At 31.9% G+C, this 8,355-nt stretch overlaps 1 long non-coding RNA gene across 1 annotated transcript; it reads right to left on the bottom strand.

Moving 5' to 3' along the window:
• Positions 1 to 501: 501 nt before the first annotated feature.
• LOC139527055 (uncharacterized) lies at positions 502 to 8,110 on the bottom strand. Its single transcript, XR_011665250.1, has 4 exons — positions 8,039 to 8,110; positions 6,994 to 7,071; positions 4,320 to 4,462; positions 502 to 652 (listed from the first exon to the last, which is right to left on the bottom strand). It is a non-coding gene; the product is annotated as an uncharacterized lncRNA (long non-coding RNA).
• Between the last annotated feature and the right edge of the window lie 245 nt (positions 8,111 to 8,355).

Here is an 8,355-nt window from a genome sequence, read left to right as displayed (position 1 = left end):
TAGAGCAAATTTTATGTGGTATCAAAATTGAAATTTCTCAACTAGATGTTCACCGATCGTTGTCAAATGTTTTACATGATGGTGACATACTTTTTTTTATCTGTTTAGATAATTAAAAATCCAATAATACAAGTATTTTGCCATAAAGGCCGTTTTTGCTTGTCGGGCGTCATATATATATATATTTCAGTTGTTGCTTTGCTGATACATTACTGATTTCCCATCTTTAATCACTAATAAAATTGAGAATGGAAATGGTGAATGTGTTAAAGAGACAACAACACGACCATAGAGAAGACAACAGATCTTCAATTCGCGAGAAATTCCTGCACCCGGAGGCGTCCTTTTAGCTGGCCCCTTAACAAATATATATACTAGTTCAGTGATAATACATATATGTATGAATTTAGATATTGTTAATGTGACTTGCCATTGGTCTTGATCTTATGATGGACTTTGTCAATGTTTGATTCCATGGCCCGGGTTGTTTTAGTCGTTGATTCCATACCTGAGGTTGTGTGAATGGTTGATTCCATAGCCCGGGTTGTTTCAATCGTTAAATCCATAGGGGATGATTTCATTGAAATAGACTCTTTGCAATTACACGATGATTCATTGTGTATTCTCGTAACTGCTAAACGTGATCCGTCGTCTATAAAAATGTGTCATATTTATCTTTATTGGAGAATTTAAAATATGTATATATATCTAAAATATGTATTCTATATGTATAAACAAATGATGCATCAATATGATATAATTGTGATTACCGCTTTCTCTTATTCTTTGTATATCTAACATGTCTAAACCAATTCTTAACAGTTAAAACATTTATGAACAAAGGGTTATGTTCTTCTCATATATGTTATGATGGTATGATACTAAACCCCTAACGGGAAGGATTGTGCCTGATGTTCATATGATGAAATCATAATCATTCAGTCAGTTTAATTGAAGTCTGGAGCTGGCATGTCAGTTAACTGCTAGTAGTCTGTTGTTATTTATGTATTATTGTCATTTTGTTTATTTTCTTTGGTTACATCTTCTGACATCAGACTCGGACTTCTCTTAAACTGAATTTTAATGTGCGTATTGTTATGCGATTACCTTTCTACATTGGTTAGAGGTATAGGGGGAGGGTTGAGATCTCACAAACATGTTTAACCCCGCCGCATTTTTGCGCCTGTCCCAAGTCAGGAGCCTCTGGCCTTTGTTAGTCTTGTATTATTTTAATTTTAGTTTCTTGTGTACAATTTGGAAATTAGTATGGCGTTCATTATCACTGGACTAGTATATATTTGTTTAGGGGCCAGCTGAGGGACGCCTCCGGGTGCGGGAATTTCTCGCTAAATTGAAGACCTGTTGGTGACCCTCTGCTGTTGTTTTTTATTTGGTCGGGTTGTTGTCTCTTTGACACATTCCCCATTTCCATTCTCAATTTTATTGATTAGATGTTCGCATTTCACATCGTGCTATATCTGTAATTAACTAGTTATTAGTGTAGAATAGATACGTATTTCTTTCGGATTATATATATCAGCAATGCTGTAGAAGAATAATGATACAAGCAGTACAACTTTAAGAAAGAAAAAAAAAAGAAATTCAAAATTATTCAATGATTTTCGTATTGATGTAGAGTTTTCCAAATGCTTAAAAAACATGAAAGCTGGGAAACAATTAAACAAAACTAGGTCTTTTGTATAAAATACGTTCTTCTTAAGCAAGGAAATCATCCTCCTACTCTTATTAATATTTATTAAAAAAACTTCGCAGGCATGTTTATATTCCTACATGTCTATTGCTCACTATACTGGTTGTAATTCTCAAGAAAAAAACTGTTTGTAAGACATTGTAATCATTTCATTAGTATTAGGTAGCATTAGTGATAAGTTATTCAGTTGTCCATTTTGATTTGATGTTTGTACCACTTTCGGCATAAGTGGTGGATATAACGTATCCTCTCCATTGAACTATTTTTAAAATGTGTTATCCTCAAGATGTGATAATGCGCGTATACTCACATTTATATAATCTTAATGATATTGTTTTTTTTTAAATAATAATCAGCGCACATTATGTGTCTTACTGGCTATCGATTGTGACTTATGGCTTCGATCGGCATGTCGGATGCTTTGGCGGCTAATGTGCTCTTATTTTCGTGACATGATATCCTCCAAATTTATTTGAATTTGTTTTTCCATTTTTTTGATTTACCTTTTCAATGTGTTATGTGCTGTATGTGTATTGTTATTAACTATATTAGTTTTGGACCTTTTTTGTTTTTGATGTTTTATTACTTTTACAATAGATTGTACGTCATATGATACCGATTTGCAAATCACAGTGTCAAAAGGCTATTTTCGATGATGATCTGTATATTAACAGCTTTCCATTTGTAAGCTTTTTCTTTATTTGATGATTTTGCTGTTGTTGTAATTTAGATAGGATGAGTACACTTATTTATTAATTATGCATTGATTTTATATTAACGCCACTTGCCATTTAAAGCAATGTGACTACTTTTGTCAGACAGGCAAACTCATCATTTGTATTTTTCCTTAAAAAGATACTTTTCGTAATCCCCGTGAATTGCTATTTCACTTGTGCATAAAAAGTTATCAAAGGTACCAGGATTATAATTTAGTACGCCAGACGCGCGTTTCGTCTACATAAGACTCATCGTGAATAAAATCACTATTAAATATACAAAACACTGGGTTTTTTAGTGTTACAATATTCCCTGTATTCTTGTGAGATATTTGTATTACTTGCTATGACGAAAAATACCTTACATATCTCAAACTTGTTGCATTGTATATGGACGAAGGAAAATACAATTAATTACCGCATTATGGATAGACGACAAGCATACAAGTACGGCACTTCATGAATAGATGGACGGGAGTTATTACAAATACTGCAATATGGATGAGGTCAAGCAATATAAATACTCCATTATGTATGGACGGCAAGGAATTCGAATACAATACTTTGCCTTAAAAGAGTTCCCAAAATGGCTAACATAAAAAGATCAATACAAACATGTGCAACAACAATCAAAGACATAAGAATTTACTTACTGGATGAAGTTAATACTTTGTGATATGACTACCAGAATGTAAAAGACTTTGAATAATGTTTTGGCAATTTTGCATAAAGTCTCCTTATTTATTGTAAAGGTATGTTCCTCTAAATGTAAAACACAAATTGTTCTTACTCAGACACCTTTCAAATTTCATTTACTCTCCTGTCATTTGCGCATTCAATACTTTCAACATATCTTTAATAAAATTGAAGTATGAGCTCTGTTGAAACCAAGGAATTGTGTTTGTACCGTTTGCCTGCTTCCACTGATTTGAACACAAAGATACTTGACAAGGTTCATTGTCCTCTCGATTTTGAGACCGTCAGGCGATAACAGACGAGAGACAATCGTCGAACACAGAGATGTATTTATCACTGTTTATATAGTTGCTACGGGTGTAAGAGTTTCCCCTCTTTAGTAAGAAATACACCCTTTTTACATCATTGATGCACTGGAAGAGGTCTCTAAGTCACAACAAAGACCAAGACACGAAATCTTTTTTTTATGAATTTTGAGACGTAAACTTAATTATTTTTTCCAACAATAATTTTTGTCTTGTAAAAAAACTTTTCTTCAAGCAATCGTCAACGTGGAGTTTTAGAATACACATTACAATGTGTCCTAGCGTTAAATCGTATTGAAATATCTTTAAAAGTCTGTCTGCGACTAGTGTTTATCTTTTCATCACAAAGGGTTGTCTGTCACCGCCATACTTCAAAGTAATTTTTTTTTCGGATGCTCTACAAATTGGATTAGAAACTTCTTGATTGATTTCTACAAAAAAATCAGGTCAAATTTTCAAATTTGTAACTTGAAATTCCACCATTTGAAATATTGACAATTGTTTCTTTTTACTCATTTGTGAGTTCCTTACCGTGAGTTGTCATGTTGCCTAGCAGAAGTTTTTTGTTTATATAAGGGGAATAATCCAAACGTACATGAACCTGTAAGGAGATTGTAAAATTATAATGAAATTAGGACAAAACTTCAATTCTAAAACGATAACAGAAAAGTGACAAAGATGAAATTATTCATTAACATCTTTCAAAGAGGGCGATGTCGTCGCCATTTTGCGGACTCATGCAGAGCAAATGACTATACAGTTTGAATGTTATATAAAGCAGAGATCCCGAATATCCAGTTCATAATGACAGAAAAAAGTCTGAAAAGTAAGCAATAATATCAAAATGCCGACATGATAAGAGAACAACTGTTTACAAAGAGGACAACTTACCTGAGCAATTAACGACGGTGTTAGGCAGAGCTACTCCGTTACGGCAGGTGAATGAGTATCTTCCAAGGTCTGTCACCCTTTTCGTTATCCATTCATAGGTTGATACAGACAAACAGTCACAGTCAAAACATTTTCTGCAATCTCTTTAAAATAAGAAGCGTTATATGTGGATATGCCTTGCTGCAGTTTGATTGTAAAAGATAGGCTGACAAGGACTGGATAGTTGAGAATCACTGAATTCCTCACTTTTAGAAATATGCAAAAAGTGGTTAATAGTAGAATGAATGTTTCAAATTTTTTTTCTTTTACTATATCATGAATATAGAGTTATAAAAAGGTATCTATTATTGATTTTGAAAGGATAAAACTCTAATATTACCAGTGTATTTCTTTGCTTCTTTCGAATACAATTTCCTCCATGTACAGGCAGTGAGAGAAATAGTTATTCTTATTTCATTTGTACCACAAGGTCACACAAAAAACAAAATTTGTAGCTTTTTTTTTGAATGTATGATTGTTATATGGATTGATGTGTTAGTCTTGATAACCTGCGTTCATAATAAAAGAGATGTGATGTATAAATCAATGAGGCAATATAAGATTAACATTATTGTACAACCTTGTGTGTGTGTGGTTTTTTTTTTTTGCTGTGCATGCACTGATTTTGTGTCATGGATGGATACCCCCTATCCTTTGTTCTCCTATTCTTTTAAAAAATTCGAGACATAAGAGAAATTGAAAGTTTTGTTTTAAATGTACTGATTCATAGATAGAATATAATTGATAACATAAGAAACATCTTTTTCATTAAGGTGCGTCTCAAAACTATTTTGATTTATTATAAAAATACTTCAAACATATATGCATATATTTTAGGAAGATGGATATAGTAAAGTATTCTAAAGATATTCTGACTTCGTTCCTTTTCACAGGTAACAATTGCCTCATATTAACAACCTACTAACATCAAAACATTAGCCAATTTCACAAACATAAACATTATGATATTACGCACTTCTCTATATCCTCTTTTGAGAATGAGTACATACATGACAGAGCCACGAGGCAAAATGGAATTGTTTAGAGAAACAGTTTAAAGCAAATTATGCATTTTTAATAATTGAATTATTTTGATTGAGAGTGCTCATAGTTTTCGAATCCACTATCCACTCAGACTTGGTACAGCACTATGAAAAGCATTGAACTTCATAAAATATATTAACCATGTTAACGTCATTATGGTATCTTTCTATGGAAGAGTATTTAAAGTTTATGAAATGTTTCATCTTACTTATATTTGGACAGACCTAAGATTAGTTATAGTCAATTTTACATGTGCACTCAATTTAGCACTCGTGGTCCATCTTTTTTTGACAAAAACGATTATTTCATTTTCGAACCATATAACTATTTGGACAATCCGCATCTGGTCGGACCATATGAGTATATACACCTGTTTGATTAACAGTCGAGCCATATTAGTATGTATGCCATGACCATAATAATCAAAAAGGTTAATCATTGATGCGTTTTGTATGTCTACCCTCTTCCGTGGAAAAACATGATTCATTTTTCAATCCGAAATGGTGAACGTTCTTAGTGAAACCCGTCACCAATATTCCTTGCAGTTATATTTGCAAAACATACTGTCAATTGGAGAACAAACTGATTAAACCTATGTATAAATTTGTTAACTATAATAATTTGCTAGTAAAATCATCTGTGTTGTCCATTGTCACTTTATGTTAATAATCTTGCAACACTAATTGCCAAATAGTTCAATAACTGAATATATAATTTTTTTAAACTTTTTTTGCGACATCATTTTGTAGAACTTACAATATTAACGAATGAAGTTTCATTTTGTTAATTTTTACGGCCCATACTGGACCATATGAGTATAGTCATGACGATACGTGTTTTGTCTATATACTCAAAATAGGGAGCGAACATATATTAAGTTGATTTATATCTTCATTACAGAACGCAGAGACATTGAGGATGTTCACAGGAAATTTCCGTTTAAAGCACACGAAAAGTATGATGGGTCTCAAGGATAATATTCTCCGTCTGACGAGCATCTCGAAGGGATGAAAGTTTCAATTCTGGGATGCATTCCTTATAAACATTTATAGAAAAATATAGTTACAATTGTGTCACGTGACTTCAAACTAAAAATAGTGACAATACATCAAAAAGACAGAGAGGCAGGTTCATGATCAATTCAAATGACAGCTAAATTTTAGTATTCGATACATCCTGTTTTGCATGCACCAATGTTCAAAGCGTTCTGTTTAAATTTCCTTGTCAACCTGATCAATATCAGAGTACTTAACTAATGAAGTACCTATAATTGTAAATTGCCAAATATGTTTAGTATTATGTTGATCAGAAAGAAAATTTCGACCATGTTTCATGCAGAATATTCCCAAGGGACAATCAAAACTTGTAAGATTGAAACAGACAATACCCTGACACAATAGGGAAAAAATTATGAAAAGAATAACATCAGTGCATTAAACACTATTCAGACAACTATGTCCAAATGACCAGCACAAACCAACACCAAACACATTAGATGATCTCAGGTATTCCGGATTGCAATTGGACACTGATTCAACGGTTACTGTTAATTATAATGAGTTTCATATATTGTTAGTCGATTTATACTCACACAAAGAGGCCCCCGAGGTTGATGTTATTATCAAACAAATGTGTTTCTACATTTTCGATGGGATTTCCTGTTATATGTCTAAAAAGGAAGAAATACATAGCTTTATATAGGCAGTGAAAGATTATGTTCAGTCTTTAAATTTTGTACTTGTAGTAAAAGTTTTACTTTTATAGTTGTATCGATTTATTTTAAGAATTGCTAAAATTATTATTTTGCGTCAATCTAACAACAACAACAAAGAAACAACAGTATTTCACAAAAAAATCGGATATAGCAATCTAATACTACCAGAAGTTGATATAAAATCCGATAGTTTTTTTTATGAGTGGGTAGTTTCAGCTCTTCTTCCTGCACCTCTTGTGATATTCTTTAAATTTATATATTTTGTATAAGTCATAGTATGTTACAGAGACAAAAAATTGAAATCTCAATGACGGCTACAACAAATCGAAATATTCTTGGTTATCATTGACACATATTGTTCCAAACGCCAAATCACGTCGAAAAAGTGCATTAAATTTGTTGAGTGATAACTATACAATTGCGAAACGTGTTGCATTAATTTGACAATATTACAAAATGGCATGTCTACTTCATATATTTCTCTCGCTGTTTTCACATTCAACACTCTAGGCCAACTCAAGTAAGAATTGTTAGTAATGAGGACCTAAATTCAGATCAAATTACTACCTGTTTATGCCTTAATTTTTCAAAAGTTATATTTTAACGTTTACTTTATCTGCTATTTATTTTTAAATAATAACAGACCTTGGAAATTAAGATAATAATCTGTATGATATGATGTTATAAAGAACAATACCATTATATAGTTAGTTCAGTTGCTCAAGATGACGTATACACTTTGACCAATTTATAATCAGGGATACCAGTAATTAAGTTGTGATAAAATATTGTTTTACATGAAACATATTTGGTAAAGGGCATCGAATATATATGTTTTCCATCGCTTTCAAATGTAACAAAAACAATAAATCAGTTAAATCAAGCAAATTCTAAACTCTTTTTTATATTCTGTGATACTTACACCACGGTCAAATTCTTGTTGTTTGTAAACAAATCACCAGAAAGGTTGGTAAACATATTCCATACAAGACCCCTAAAATCAACAAAACACCTATATAATCTTAATATGTCGTACAAAATAAGAAAAATAAAGGAAATAATTAATACAAATTATTGAAAGCGAACTGTTGATAAATTAATAATCATTTGTCAAAATATTGAGGTAGGAATATAGCCACAAAGTTCGTGTCTTAAATAATACGGATGTTTGAAGTGTAAAAGAATATGTGTGTTTGTTATTACATTGATGTTGCCAGTTGTACAGTATGTGATAAGAAT

The sequence above is a fragment of the Mytilus edulis genome, chromosome 6, assembly GCF_963676685.1.
Source record: "Mytilus edulis chromosome 6, xbMytEdul2.2, whole genome shotgun sequence".
NCBI classification, from domain to species: domain Eukaryota; kingdom Metazoa; phylum Mollusca; class Bivalvia; order Mytilida; family Mytilidae; genus Mytilus; species Mytilus edulis.
Note: the sequence above shows the minus strand (reverse complement) of the source record. Positions and strands in the feature narration are given on the sequence as shown.